The following is a 17,374-nucleotide window of genomic DNA, read 5'->3' on the forward strand; positions in this document are numbered from 1 at the left end:
CTGCTTTCAAAGAACTGTTATATGATTCATATACAAAAAATTGTATAATTATAGGTATCTACAGTTAAATTTAACCACTTCAAAAAGCACAAAATACACCAACAGAGTTATAACTCTATAACAAAGAACTGAAAAAAACAGCAAAACAAAGTCCACATTAAGTACAATGTGTATGGCTTACACATGAAATCAAGAAAGTCTATCGTTGAAAAGCACACAACGTCAGATAAAAGAGCAGACAATGGTCTACTTTAGAACGATCATCCGCTGTCAATATCTCGGAATTCTCAGCGATGCATTAGTTTGGCGATGAATCTTTCTTGTTGAGGAATGCTACCTATTGATCCGAGGTTGTCTTGATTCTCACACTTGTACATTGTACATAAATTGTATTGTTACAAGTAAAAACTTATTTTGAATTCAATATCTTATGATTTAATACAACATCTTGGTTAAATTCTATATTTAGGGATGTACGTTTGCAACACAATAAATAGGGTGGACGATGAAAATATTGCTAAGAGACCTGTAATTAACAAAATTATTTAACATAAAACTACGTAAAATGCAATTTAAAAGCTTACATAATGACAATAATAAAAAATTGTTTAATTTTAATATTCAAGTCCTCATTATCTTAAATATTGTGTCCGCCAACAAATTCAATTTTGAAAAATAATGAAAAGTTATTACAACACAAAAACTAGAGAAAGAGGTTCACTAGATTAAAATTGGTCATTATTAGAGAATAATAAAATTTTTTGTAATAATGTTATAGAAAATAAATCTGAGCAAACTTGACCAAGAAATATATAATTTTGTAGCAGTGTAGTACGGTCGAGTTTACATGTGTACTACCTGGTTAAGCTTGAGTTTACATTAAAACATAAATCTCAATAATTTTACTTTGCAGTCGTGTTGTGTTGTACGAGCAAACATGAAAGTTTAGCGAGAATGTTTTGATTAGTGTTACTTTATTGGATATTGAATGTAGCATGGTTAATTAATTCATATGGTTTCAACATTGCAATGAATGTGAACATGCAATATGAAAGTTTACTAATTGAATATTGTGTAAAACTAATCAAAATACACTATTGTTTATAACTCTTTGTGTCAAATCTTTGTGAGGTTTCTTATTCACTCTGATAAAACTACTAGAACAATCAGATTTTAATCAAAATTATTTAATCATAATAAACAGATAAAAGGTAGATTGTCTTTGTCTGACTGGCTGAGCAGTTAGTTATAGCGCTCGCCTTCAAATCAGAAGGTTGCTGGTTCAGTCCTAAGCGTAGTCAATATATATTTTATATTTATTTATTTATTGCCAGTCACAATTTCTCAATAAGTAATCAATCAATAATGCCAATTTACAAAAGGTTGCAAAAATATCACGAGTAGCAAATCCAGGATTCAGTTTCCTTCAAAAATTACCAAAATGTCAATGGTATCACAGACCAAAAACCACAACAAATGATTTAAGACCAATATCCTTGATACAAAACACCTACCTACCTTGATACCTAACCTAACCTAACCTATCCTAACCTAACCTAATAAATTTATCAATCGGACTAATCGAGTCCGTCACACAAAGAAGACTTCTTCACACCATTGTAGACTTCACAATCGATATTGACTACAGACTTGACAGTAGCATTATTGTTGCCAAACAATTTCATAGGTCTGCAACTGCGCTATTTGGTGCTTGACCTGACAGCCACAATTAAGCCCCCTCCTCACCCTACCAAACCAACCCCCTAACACCCACCTGTACCTGAACTGACTGAGATGACACGGGCTTGTATAGTGTCAAAAACTATTATTGACTCGTCAGCTGTATTTATTTTACTCTACATCTGTTCTTAAGACTAATATAGTTCTTAACCAATTGTCGTACTAATTTTTTTAGTTACATTTTTATTTGGTTGTGGCAACTTGTTCTTGATGTTGTTCTAACAAACAAAAGGCGACAACCAAATAAAAAGGTAACCTAATTATTAACAGTTTTTGAGACAGAGTAATAGTATGAACTTTAATTTTAGTTACACCAAGTATTGGTTTTTGGATACATTAATACTCATGCTTTAGCAATTTTTTAACGTGTTTTGTAATAAATGAAATTAAAAAAATTACAAGGCTATTATACATAATTGTTTATAATTTTTTCCCCTTGATCACAATACTATTAACTTCAATAACATAAATTTTTGTGCTAAAGTTTCTTGAACCACGTGTTTCAACAACATTTTTCTCTCTCTGTTAATAAAACAACACTGCAATCAACATTGAAATTGGATCTGAGACAAACAGAAAGTCAGAATAAATTTGTAATTAATTTTGAACCCAAATCAATTTGGGAAAGGTTCACTAAGGCTTCGCTTGATTAAAACACTTCCTTCAATACTTTGTGTAAATATTTACTCCAAACTAACATCACAAAACAGCCATTTCAAACAGATAATACCAACCAGACAAACCTAGGTGTTGTAGTCTTAGCAGAGTTGTAGCAAACTACAACTGTTTTAAATAATGTTTTGACGCAAAGGATATCTTAATTTTCATTCCTTTTCCAGATCTTAAAAAGTCAATTTGATTTTCTTTAATTGAAAACAAACCTGATAGCAATTATCAATCATTGGGATGGAGACGCCACCTCAACGGATGTGCATATTTTATTATTACCCAAATGAGTGAAGGATGAGTGTAGGATACAGTGTAATGATAAATCAAAGTAATAACTCTTTCAAACCAATAAGAAGATTATTTAAAGCTATTTGGTCAGATTAACATCATTAAGTTGTTGACCGAGATAAGAAAATAAGAAGATAGAAGGCTATAGTAGCACTTATTATTTCAATTTTTTTATGAAACTATTTATATTGTTTACTATTTCAACAGATAACAGTGCAATCAAATTTAAAATCTTCAATAATTCGGTGTCAGGGCTTCATATGATGAATACAGAATGGCTAAGTATTATTAATTATAACTAAGCATAACTGACCAGCATATCTATATATTAAAAAAATACTAGAGGTCATCTAATGATCGAAAACTCAACCAAAAATATTTAATGTACAGAATTATTTATTTCCACACTACACTGTACATAAAACATATGATTGAAATTTATTATATTTGTTTTGATTTTCTGTTTATATTTCGTTGTTTTTTCGTCACCAGTATGGCAACGGCCATAAGTAAAAAAATATCTCATTTAGGAATGAGCAATAGAATAAAGCATACGTAAGAAATAAAACATTTTAAAACTTGGATTTAGGAGTTACAGTATTGCAAAACAAGTAAAAGAATGAGTTTAGAAACGTTACATGCAAAAGAAAGAATCCACTTGAATTCTGAGACATATTGTGTTGTAAATCAAATAAGCTGAGAATCATATGCACTTTTAGTTGAGTTTTCCTTCTGTAAAATTACTCATGACCCACAATATGACATAAAATTTTACATCTTAATAAGTCGTTGTATGGGGTACAAAATAACTAGGTGTACAATGCAGTTGTCTGCTTGCAATATTGAGCGTAGCTAGCATATTAATCCAATACTGTTCTAAAGTCAATGCTACATCTGTTCCTCGTAGATGAGATTAAATACTTGCAGTTTTTTTATGAAACTATTTATATTGTTTACTATTTCAACAGATAACAGTGCAATCAAATTTAAAATCTTCAATAATTCGGTGTCAGGGCTTCATAAGATGAATACAGAATGGCTAAATATTATTAATTATAACTAAGCATAACTGACCAGCATATCTATATATTAAAAAATACTAGAGGTCATCTAATGATCGAAAACTCAACCAAAAATATTTAATGTACAGAATTATTTATTTCCACACTACACTGTACATAAAACATATGATTGAAATTTATTATATTTGTTTTGATTTTCTGTTTATATTTCGTTGTTTTTCGTCACCAGTATGGCAACGGCCATAAGTAAAAAAATATCTCATTTAGGAATGAGCAATAGAATAAAGCATACGTAAGAAATAAAACATTTTAAAACTTGGATTTAGGAGTTACAGTATTGCAAAACAAGTAAAAGAATGAGTTTAGAAACGTTACATGCAAAAGAAAGAATCCACTTGAATTCTGAGACATATTGTGTTGTAAATCAAATAAGCTGAGAATCATATGCACTTTTAGTTGAGTTGTCCTTCTGTAAAATTACTCATGACCCACAATATGACATAAAATTTTACATCTTAATAAGTCGTTGTATGGGGTACAAAATAACTAGGTGTACAATGCAGTTGTCTGCTTGCAATATTGAGCGTAGCTAGCATATTAATCCAATACTGTTCTAAAGTCAATGCTACATCTGTTCCTCGTAGATGAGATTAAATACTTGCAGTATCCAATGTCAATGGTATATGTGGTTCACTTAAATGGAATGTCTATTTGCAGTATTCTAAGTCAATTATAAGTCTGGTTCACGTAAATGAATAGTCTACTTGCAGGAACAAAGCAATGGTTCATTTGATTCACATAAATGGAGTGCTTATTTGCAGTATCTAAAGTCAATGATACGTCAGGTTCACGTAAATGAATTGTTTACTCAAATCAAATCAAATCATTTTTCAACTTTAAACTCTTTTTTTGCTTGCAGTATCCAAACTCAATGGTACATTTATTGGTTCACGTAAATGAATTGTCTACTTGCAGGATCCAAAGTCAATGGTACGCCTGATTCACGTCAATATCCAAACTCAATCGTATGTGTAGGCCTAGTATAGATTTGGTTCACATAAATTGAATGACTATTTGGATTATTTAAAGTCAATGGTACATCAGCCTTATTCCGGCGACCATAATTATTGGTTTTTCATTTTGTAGTAAATTATGCTCAATGGCATTAATCCATTGTTCTTCCCTTTTTCTCTGTACGGTATTTGTAATGTGCTATTTAGAAGATTCGTTGACTAACATATGTTGCGACTCTTGTTTACCTTTTTATTGTTATCTCGCAAATAATGTCATGGCAACCAATTAACCCATAAGGCCCATGTTAAATTTGAAAAAGTTTGAATTCACGTACAGAAAAGTACTTTGGTCCGATTTGTACCATTTCAGATTTATGCCTTCCCATGGTCGGTAACTATGATTGTGCTAAATTTGGTGCAGATCGCTTCAGTCGTTCAGGAGGAGTATTTGTAAAACAAAAGCAGGAGTGTAGTATAAGAGCTTCGCTCGCTTCGCTTCGCTCCGCTCAATAAAATCAAATTGAACAAAAACAGGATTCATTTTACCTATACAAATATTCCCTGTATTGTAAAAGAGAAAGTTACCCTTTTGCAGATACTTATTATAAGCTTTCTGAGGGGAGCGAGCTGGTCTAGTGGTTAGAGTGCGGGACTTCGGTCTCTGAGGTCCCAAGTTTGAATCCCACCGATCACCAATGGATTTTATCTAAGTGGTAATGCCGCAACCCCTAGGTCTAGCTTGAAGTAATGAAAAAAAAAAAATCTCAGACTCCTAGCGTCCTAGGAAAAAAAATTCTCTTTATGAAGAGTGATCATACAGTTTAAGATGGGCTCCTACTCCTAGGCATAACTATGATATGCCATTATTGTATTTTTTAAAGATATCTCAATAGAAAAATTCATTGATTCATTGATCAAGTCACAACATTATAAACATTAAAACATTGGCGATTAGCGGGATTAGAACCCAGGACTCCAAATAAATTTCTGGTACTGCATCCAAGACTATCTAGCCTTTATGAAAACTTTTGATAAACCTTATTTAATTGATTTTTTTATGAAACTTGTACAAATATCATCAGTTAGATATAACCACATAACGGAATAATAGGATTTATTGCAATTTTGACACACAAAATTCTATAAAATGAAAATTTAGTTATTGAAATCTATCCAACCGTTTTTAACCAATCTAATGATTATTTCCTACTATTTATAGGCATACTTACAAAAATGTTATAAAAATGCAGAATATTAATCTAGTTCACCCAACCACTTCACATGAATTGTAAGTCACTTAACACTGATTCCTGATAACTACCCTTGTATTGCAAAGTACTTTACATCACTATGCCATGTTGTACAAGTGATTTCTAAAGCACTACAGAAAATAACAGGTGCTTTATGAAGTGTTTGGCCCAGTTTTGCATCATTGACATAACAAGAGAGTTCTGATCAAAGACCTTACATAATCAAATTGATTATTAAGTAATTGATCTTTTATAAGCACAAACAATCAGTTAGGCATTCCAATTTTAAAATGTCAAAAGTTACATTATGAATATTTTTTGGTCCATTGCTAACTGGCTTGATCTATAACAGATTTCCGATATTTCAAAAAGTATTTTACTTATCCTGATGAACAGATTATTCATGCTAAAAAGTTTGTAAAATGGGCAAGTGATTTTCCTCGTGGTGATGAAGTAACAAAGTATTTTCCTCGTCCCACAACAAACCTGTTTGCTACAATAGTTAAAGGTTAACCTCTTTGAATGGTGATTTGTAACAGTATTTAAAGCAGGAAATGCAACAAATATTACTGGAGTAAAGAAAATTTTATGATAATTCAAAAAAGGTATTCGTTTGGTTATCTATAGTTGTAGCAAAGAAAATGGAACACTATTGTAAGCAGATTATTGTTTAGGTTTATGATGCATTTTGATGGCGGTTATTTCCAATGGGAGTCAGCGGTATTTTTACATCAAGTGACTTTAATGTACTGAGCTGGAATGTTGGCAATATCTGGCATGTGAGTTAAAATGTTGAAGTCAAGCCAAACAACCTTAAAACCAGATTTGTGTTTGGTATTTACAAATTGAAGAATAAAATGATTAACATAAAAAAATATTAATATCGATTAGTACACCTCAATTGTGTTAACTAATGTAATAACTGTTTGTTGTTCACAATTTAAACATTTAAAAACATTTTTTTTGTTTTCCTCCTTTTTTGTTGCTTTGAAAATTGCATGATACAAATTTCAGTAGAGTAATAGCAATGTTATTTGTAAGGGGAAAACCTTGAAACTATCAAGTCTCTTGGGAAATCGCCCTTTTGTCACTACACTTTCTGATCAGAAGATTGAGTTAGTGCACTACCATTTAACAAAAATAAACTCGACTTTAATACATTTAACCTTTATTTTTGTAATATAAAATGTGTTTCCTTTTATTTATTTTATCTGATTGAATATTTCAATTATTTTCTTTTCTGGGAGTTCCTTTTATTTGGCTGAATGTATTTTATGTATTTTTTTCTAATCATTTTTCATTGCTACATTATTTAGAAATAGAGTGACTGTTACATGAATCCTTCCACAAACCAATGAGCAGTCTTATGGGGAATATTTTGCAATGGATTATTATAATTTTATAAAATGATGTAGCTATACATTTAGAAATGTGTATGAATCTGAAGGTGAAAGCGTCAAAATGACTGATTTGGGACTTGGTAGCCAACAAATAAATCACTAACAGACTTGACGCATAAAACATGCATTCTAATGGCTTCAACAGTTAGTGCTGCATCCCTTATTGAATTATATATTGTGTTTGAAACCCACGTGCATAGTGAGCCAAATACGTTAACCGATCCTTTGCTAAAGCATGGTAGGAGCATGTTTTTGCTATTGTCAAAGAAGATATACAAAAGAACTTTAAGACGGATAACTATGTTTTGGCAGTTTCTTCACACTTTATCCGAACTTGGTTTTGTGTAGCTTTACTTACTTTTTGCCCCTGAAATAACTTGAATTGAAACTCATTTGTAAAAGTAAAAGTTAATAATCAAATTTTGAGTTTTAAAATATACTTATAAAAGCTACAGTTTACAAACTGGAAACCCCAGGGAATGAATGAAAACACTAACCCAACTACTTAGCTGGCATGAACAAGACAACTGTATAAATAAGACATCATACTGAGGTGGCATTCAGACAAAACCATGTTCTGTCTGTTTCCATGAATAGTTTCCCTTGCACTAGTCTTTTCCCTTACTTACAATATAGAAACAGAGGCAAACATTGCAGTGTTAGAACTAAGTGTTATGACAAACATTTGAAGTTTACTAAATTGACACAAACTTAAATCACATCAATAACATTTTTTATACAATCCTTGGTTGGGGGTCTTAAGTAATTGTATAGCTACATTTAAAATGTGTTGAAGAAAGAACTTAAACTACTACTTTCCCTTAAGTTAAGTCCCTTAAGTTAGTATATAAATAACGGTAAATTTTAAATCACTTTAATCGACCTAACTGTTTTATAGAAAATCTCATTGCTTTTTCTATCTGCCCAACTAAATTCTTTTCAAGTAAACTGTGGTTTGGACGCTTACCTCAAAAACTGTGACAATCCACAGATTAATTGGTTTAAAATTTGATTGCATTCCTAAGTAACCTTAGTGCACATTCATTACACAACAATTTCAAATTTAAATTTAATTCAACCTCTTATCTCAACAAGTTCATGAGAAGGATAACAGTAAATTACAACTCCCACACAAAAAATAAATAGCCTGTTTAACCTTTGCACACAACACACAGCGTTTTCATGTGAACTGAGGGGTATCGCCATTGAGTTTAACCGGTTAAATCTGGGTAGCGACACAAATACAGGATGTGCTAAATTACACACTGTTGTGGAATATACAGGGACTGAGTGAAGTGACATTTCGTATCCACAATTACTGAGCTCAAGCTTCTAAAAAAACTATGGCTTGCTAATACCCTTTGACAATACAGAAATCGGAGTTTCTACCTACTTCTACCCACTTCTACCTACTTTAAAATCTCTTGCGACTTCTGAAGTGTCTTTAGGGACTAAAGAAACATAGAGTAAACATTAGACATCAGATAGAAAACTGCTCAAAATAGTAACTATTAGTACTTAAAAATTATTTAATGCCAATATAAATGATATTGTAAACTTAGAGACTTCTTACAAGGTCAATTGACTTAGGCCAATTAATTTTAACACTGAAATAATGTTTCTCAACTCTTTTCAACAACTCAACACAAGAAAAAGCGTTCATTAGTACACATAAAAATGATTTTAATAAGTTATTCAAAACAATATATAAAAAAAATATATATTCACTTAGTAGGCGCATTAAACAAATGCAGCACATTTTGTATCAAGATAAACAAAAAGTGCATTTCTTTCCTACAGTTTATTTTGCAAAAGAAGTTTGGGACACTGTTTCCTCATTTATCATGAAGCAATTTATTAGGGTTTGATAAAAAAACCTACTGTTTCAAAAAACTCTTAAGCACATATGAAAAACAAAACATTAAAACTGTAAATGTTTAGTGAGATCTGTCCAAAACACCCAGGTAGGGTCTGCTGTTGACAGGCTTATAAATACAATTTATTTCACACTCCAAACTTGCACATCTACTGATAACAAGAATTATTCTCATTGGATTACTGGTATAGGCGCACATGGAAAGTATTCTTACATAAAGAAGTATTTTTTTTTTTGTGAATTTCCCATATAGCAAATAAGCTATTACCGTAGGTCTCATGGTAAAACCTAGACTCGAGACCGATTTACTTTTTCTTTTTGAGGTCACTACATGCCAATAACACCCCCCTTTCTAATTCATATATATATATATTAGGGCTACTATTTTATAAAACACCTCGATACCTTTCCTGTAGCAGCAAATCTAAGTATTCATTAAAATTAATGTTATTTTAAAATAGGAAATAAATCTGACAATTTTAAGGGAATATATTAGTAGAAATCCAGCCAGGAAAATGGAAATTTGCTTTGTCTGCAGGTTTGCTGCAGCTATTATCGATTAATTTATTGATATTTTTTTGGTTTATTCTACATTTTATTGCATTTTAATGAGTACCTACATCAATAGTCAATGCTAGAATTGAGTGACCTGTCTAGCTTTGTTGCTCACCAATATCAGCTGTTTAAGAACCATTTATTAAATCTAAAACAGCTGATTCAGAATCATGCTACTTTTCTAAGGACTAAACTGGCAATCTTTGTATCACTACAAAAGCAAGTAGCCCCCAGCACTTACCATTGAAGTTTGTGGAGCATTTTGTTTTAGATTCTATACCAAAAATAGTTATTTATTGAGAGATCAAAAACTTCAAACTCAATACAGTTTAAAGGGTTGTATTTTATTTAAAGGTTCCTTCCAAAATAATTTCAATTTATATCAAACTGTTTCCTAAAATACAACGATTAAATTTTGCAAATTTTCTCACATTTCATGGTACTGTAATCAGTTTAACCAAATACAATGGCATAATATGATAATAACACGTTACCCAAAGACAAGAACAAGAGGGAAAATACACAATACCAGTTGCTATAATAACAATGATATTATCCTGGAATGACGGGAAACTAGCAACATTTAATTGCAGCCTGTCTGCACATGGATAACCTAGAGTTTAGTGGGCAGTTCATTAACATAACACACGAGTGTTGGAATGGAAATGAACAGGTATAAGTGGCCTTGAAAAAGTTTGGAAGAAGTGTTCGGAGAGGGTCATTGAAAATTGTAATAAAGATTTACCATTCAGTATATTGAATACAAAATATTGTGTTTAAGACTTGATAGCATGAAAATTGAAATAAAATTTATAATTTAATTGGGACAAATTATGAGTAGCAAATGGTAATATTTGAGATGGAGACGCCAACTCCGTGCATATTTCAACCCAAATATGAGTGAAGGAAATAGGAGTGTAGAATGGAGTAAGATGGTCCATGTAGCTTTGTTACTGACTAAGATCAGCTGTTTTATTAGCGGATCATTTATTTAAAGCTCGATCATCAGGAACAGCTGGGTCCAGTTTTCAACCATCAAAAAGCTTCTGACTTTTTTCAGGTTCGAACCGGATAATGTGACTAGCAAAAGTAAAACGATATGTTACTGAAAACAAATTATCGGAGCAGTTTGAGCATTTCACAGAAAACCAATCAAAATGTTCAAGTAGCCTTGAGAACTGTGGAGAAAATATTAATTTATGTAAATTACGGTTGGTTGGAACAATTTTCTCCTCTAATGACAGAATATGAAAAATGACTTGAGCCATTATGTAGCAGAAACTACAGATTGGAGCTGATGCAGATTATAACACACTTTGTACTCTTATGTCGGTGACTTTGGGATGCGAACCATAGCTGGCTATAAATAAATCTTGTACACTTATTGATCTTTGAAATGTTTTTAATCCCTTTATAGTACTTTTTTTAGGAATAAATGTGACTTGCACACAATGGTTGGACAGATCTTTGCAGCGTTAACTAAACAAAATACTTGATGTTTATGTTCCAAAGAACAACTTAATTTTTTTAATTACCACAGTAACTTTTTGGAACCACTTTTCACAAGGAAAAAAATGACTAATTTTTTGTGTCATAAGAAACAGTTTATTTATGTTTTAAATTCAGTAACTTTTGTATTCATTTTGGGATTAAGCCATTTTTGGAACGAGCAGGTTAAGTGGTTAGAGACTTCTGTCCAAGAGGTCCCGGGTTCAAATCCCGCCAAATCACCGATGGATTTCATCTAAGTGATAATGTCGCAACCCCTAGGTCTAGCCTGAAGTAATATGGAAAACAATCCCGGGCTCGTGCCTAGCGTCCTAGGGCAAAAAAAAAAGCCAGAGAAAAGCCTCAAAATTGGTTATTATTCAAATATTTAACCACAACCGAATTCTCCACGATGCATGGTAGGTGTGACTGTGTGAGGGATTTTGCGACAGACTAAGGGATTATGAAGCCCAATTGTGAGGGTTAGCTTGCACGCTCAGGTAACATTAAATTTACGTCTGTACAGTTGGCAAACTTGCCTCGGGTGTAAATCCTGCTTTAGCTGATTTAAATTCTTACACTCCTATAAAACATGAAAAAACTTGTCACTTCTAACATTATTTAAAATTTTTATAACAAAACACTATCTATGACATCTCAGATTAAACTTGTTGATCACACAAAAATTGTAGTGAAGGAGAAATATGAAAGTATATCTAGATATTGGCCCTTGACCAAAAACCAAAAAGTAACTTATTTGGTTCTATTCGCAGCCTTGAGGTGTGAAAATTGGCTTATTCCCAGCCTTTTCCTTCCAAGTCACTAATCAAACGAGTATGAAAATAATCTTTACCTATGTAGAGGAAATGAAATCACAGGATTATTTCCTATTTTCAAGCACCAACTTGGAAATGCACACACAAAATAAACGTACGTAGCCGCAGAATTTAAGGATCTTCCTGGATAGGATTAATTTAAGGATGTTCCAGTACCATAAACCTGTCACTTAGCACATAAATAATTTTGTTGTGATCCCTTATCTAAAAATAAAATAAAAATAATATTAAAAAGTTATTTCATAAAATTCTAAAATACTTTTTTTTATTTAATTTTTATTGTGTTTTCTCACTTATGTTTCAAAACACCTCTATTAAAAACATTGAAACATTGCTTTTACAATTTAATAAGATGTTAACATAATTTGTTTACATTGTATAGTTTTGCCTAACTTAAAAGTTTGCTTACTTATGCATTAGGAGGTACCCTGTGCCTAGCTATGTAAATCTTCTTGTAACTTGTAATGTTAAATTGAACTGACAGGTAAAAAAATGTTTATGTAATACTTGTGAACTTCCTAGGCACATTCTACAAAAAGTAACGAAAAGATTCCTAGACATGTTTTAATACATAGTTCTATGTGGTCACCTGGTTCAACTCACATAAAACATGTGTGAACACAGTGTCCTATTTCAGATTGTCTTTGAATTTACTATAACAAATATTGTTTATATACAGGATCACGAGGCTTACATCCTGAACTATAAAACGTTACCAAAGCAAAAACATAATTCTCTACATGATTGAAACATTCATTTACAGTATCAAATAAAAAAATTACTAATTCCTACCTCAGTAGTCAAACAAGTGTATATTCACACATAAGTGTTAGTGACCTTGTGTGAACTAAGTAGTTTAGCATGTTGATGTATGTTCTTGGGTGTATTTTTTACTTTAACTATATTCCAAGTGGTAACCAAACAATCATACAAAGTAAAAACATAGATAAATGTTTGCCATTAAGCTTACATTAATGTGAATCCCACAAAATGTAAAATAGTTGAAATGAATGAAATAAATGCAAAAGTAGTATCAACATCAAACATCAAAACTAAAAAGTAAATCGGTCCCGTGCATAGGTCTTACCATGAAACCTATGACAATAGCGTATTACCTCAAGGAAATTTGCTAAAACTTTAAAAAATTGAATATGACAGGGAGCAATAGTAGCTTACTATCTATAACTTAAAAAAAGCCTGCTAGCCTTGATTATACAAAATCTTGGTACATACTTAATTCCAGCATAGTGGTCAACACTACTCAAATACATTGAACATTTAGGAATGAAAAATGTTTTTATCCCTCAGGTTTTTCCACCCAATATCACCAACTACCTACATTTTTTGCACTATAACCTTCCTGAAAGAGAAATTCTCCGGAGTCATGGAACGATTAATACTAGTTGTTTATCTCTCCACACTGGCCAATATAGAGCTCTGAGGTTACCACAGAACCAAGAGTGTAATTAGAATACTAATCATCAAACTGTGTTTAACCACAAATTGATTGAGTCTAACAAACACCACAAAAGTGTTTATTCAATCTTGGCAAATGACTCATGGGTACAATCAGTATTTAGTGTTAGATAACAACGCTCTACCTTACTTTGTGACACTATTTAAGCTTTCATCATTTGGTAATTTTCATAATCATAGCTATTTAAGCAAATTCCGATTGAGGATTTGATCCCAAGTCCCTAGAACAGAGTGCCATGCTCAATGTCACTTCATTAGTTACTGTTTGAATGATCCTTGAAAGAAAATTGTAAAAGTCAGTGACAAAGTAGAGTGTATAGATGGATCAGTTGGTGACATATTTGACGGGGAGTGAGTGCAACAGGCCTAACAACACTTGAAACAAATATTTACACCTACCTATACAATTTCTAACGAGACGGAGACAGTAAATATATAGGAAAAATGGTAAATGGTAATCAATTTGATTTTGAATGTCTTTTAACCTATTTTATCGTTAACTAAAATTGCAACACATGTTTCTGTCCTTTATTAATCTTATATCCATAAAAAAGCAAATTTTTATTTGTCACAAGTTCATGAAATAGTAGTATTTGACATTTTGCAAGCTTTTACAAATTTGCATGAACAAATCTTGGGCCAACAACTTATATGTTATGAATAAGACTAAACCAACATTGACTAGTAAATAATTCGATCTTATCTAAATTTAGCCATTACTGTTCTAATGATGAAGATTAGAAATTGCAAACAAAATTTGGGGTTTGCCAAAGCACTTACTAAATTAAACACTGCTGGCCACTTTAAATTACCATTCCACACAATTGATTCAACAATTTCACACAAGATAAGATAAAGATGGGTTATGTAACAAGTATTTGACTAGTAATTGAATTAAACCACTCACCGAAGGTATTGTAAGTTCTGTTCATGTCCAAACACTAATGTTGACTTGTATAGGTTATGTACATGAAAACTTGTCACCAACGGTGAACTTTGACCCCTTATCTGTTTTTGTGTACAAAGCACACATTCATCTGAAGTTAAGGTGGTTCCTATGGAACTCTTCTACTATTTGGGCATTTTCTCAGAGGACAAACAAGAAATTTCCATAGTTTGTGTGGGAAAATTTTAAAATATGTGATTTGGATCAATTAAAACCTTTAGAGAAATTTATATGGGAAATATTTTCCTGTGGATTTTTGATTAACTAGCTAAATAGGGGTGAAGTTCAATAATACAACCACTAAAATTTTACCATCTTAACTGTTCTAATAAATTATAAACAAAAATATTTTAAAATGTTATAAATATTATGTAAAAAGATATTAAAAATTAACACTAAAATAAAATATGTAGTGCAAACACTGTTTGAAAAAATAATACTTCAAAAGTGGTTGTCTTACAATAGTTTTTTGTAATTCCCATTTTGAACAAAACCTTAGGGAAAATAAAACCTTAATTTCACGAATGTCATCAACTAGTTTGTAAAAAATACTTTATTCAAGTAACTTAAATACAATAACTTTTAAATAATAGCGTTGGCTATTGGATACTGAAGTATGATTTGTATTAATAGTCAAAGATATTAGTCAAGTAATAATAAGTAATGTCAAATAATGCTCAATAATTAATTAAAAATCAGCTCGGTGAAAATAAACTAAAACAACATTATTTTTTCAACTCAGCAATATAGAATTCTGCACCCTGCACCAACTTTAGGCGGATGTAAACTTAAATTTCTCAGGGGAGGAAAGTAGGGATAATATTTAAATCTGCTACATTGTAGGCCTACAATGAGTGCAAATTTTATCCAAAAATCTGTTAAGTATAAATTTGCAAGAAAAACTTGTTTGTGGTAGGTGTATTTAGTTTAAAATTAACCGCAAATATTATTCTAAGTTACTAACTATAGGCGTTGATTGAGCCATTGTCAAGGCCTTGCTGTAATAAGCCACAGAATATTGAGAAGCAGTGTGTACAGAATGACAACTCTGCTATTTAGCAGCATGAGTCACATCTGATATCATTTCGCAGAAGCATTGCTAGGCAAAGATAAGGAAGTAGACTAAACTGTGACTAGACGCTGATGCAACAAAACTGCAGCTGAAAATTATAACGCTCAAACTGTATATTATGCACTATGCAGTTAGGATTTCTCCAGTTTGTTGAGTTGCAGTATTAGTCGTTTAGACATAAAAGGTTAACTTATTTGTTACCATAAAATACCATGGTTTAATCCTTTGGGCATCCAAGACTGATTCAATTCAATTTTCAGCGAATTTTCCTATGGGGAAGTTCGGTAGCTATTACTGTAGGTGGCACGGTAAGACCTAGGCTTGGGACCGATTTACTTTTTCATTTTTATGTCGCCAGAGGCAAACGACACTATTTGTTCAAATTGCTATATATGTATGTTTGTCCCTGTGAAAGCGATAACTCGAGAAAATTTAGTTTGAAGGTGTAGGACGGGGTAACTTGAATGAGTCCATGAACCAGCATGATCGTATGTGGGAACAGGGGTTTATGGGGTAAACATTTGGTTTTCCCATTTTTTACCCAAAAAAAATTCCCAACTGCTCTCTAAGCCATTTTGACGAACTTAAAAACAAATAATTAAGTAAATTAAAGTGTTTTGCACAATATTGGTTATGAAGAAAATTGAAAAAATGTTAATTTAAAATTTCCATGTTATTTTATGGAAATTAAGTAAACTGTTGTAGTCTGCTTATTTATGGATATATTGATCATATTTAGTAAATTTATTCATTTCACATTGTAATATTAGCATTTGATCAGAAAAAAACACGTTTTACTACATAGCAGGAAACCTAAATACTCGTTACATCTAGGCCTAATAATATTTAAATGGAAAATAAATATGTCTTGCTTGTAGAAATATTTTAGTATGAATCCAATTGGACTAATTGAAATTCGCTTCAGGTTTGCTACAGCGGGGGTAATTTATTCACAGCATAGAACAGTACACCAGCATTTTTACTACTATATGTAAATTACAATAGTGAAAAAAAACGGCAATTTTAAAGTAGGCCTAAAATTTCCAAAATAGATGATTACAAAAGTTCGACATTGAAAATTGAGTGGTGCAAAAGAGATGTCAAGAAATCAAATTGTTGTGTGAGAAATAAAAAGGAAATTTGTGACTGAAAAGACAACACAATGCAACAAAGGGGACAAATTGATATTGAAAGCAATTGTTACTTGTATTGTTACTTTACATCGTTAAACTTTTACTTAATACGATGAATTCGTACGATCCCCATAAGACTGATTTCCTAAACTTTATGTTTTAATCCATGTTTTTTTGACAATGTAACTATTCTTGAACTTTCGAAACCCCAAAGGCCGATATACATCGACCAAAAGCAGGCTTTCATAACCCAACAAAAATGGCTGAATTATACTTTACAAAGGCTAAATACTAGAAGTTAGGATTAAAACTACTATAGTTAGGCTTTTGGTTGACCAGTGTAGTTAGTGTGGTGGACCAAGTCTAACCAAAGGCTAAACAAAAGGAATCATCTACGGCCGGGAGGCATCACTCTTCATTCATCATTAAAGATCCGAATTCTGTCTCAGTCAGGAGCTAGGAGTGGTGTGCCAGTTCACCAGTGGCAGTGCTAGACGGGAGAGGCCCACTTATAATAAACGGTTAACGGCACAGGTGTAAGTTAATGGGATCAGTGAATTCTTTGAGAAGCGCATCTCAAATCAGTAATTTTGATAATCCATACTGTGTC

General features: G+C 31.9%; 1 protein-coding gene across 3 annotated transcripts in view; it reads right to left on the reverse strand.

The window, feature by feature from the left end:
* Nucleotides 1–17,374, reverse strand: part of LOC128999698 (sodium/hydrogen exchanger 9B2-like) — a 56,670-nt gene that overhangs the window by 19,428 nt on the left and 19,868 nt on the right. The window lies entirely within an intron of this gene.

This window comes from Macrosteles quadrilineatus, unplaced genomic scaffold (assembly GCF_028750875.1).
Source record: "Macrosteles quadrilineatus isolate MER2022 unplaced genomic scaffold, UCM_ALF_1.0 Scaffold_8__2_contigs__length_117827958, whole genome shotgun sequence".
NCBI lineage: Eukaryota > Metazoa > Arthropoda > Insecta > Hemiptera > Cicadellidae > Macrosteles > Macrosteles quadrilineatus.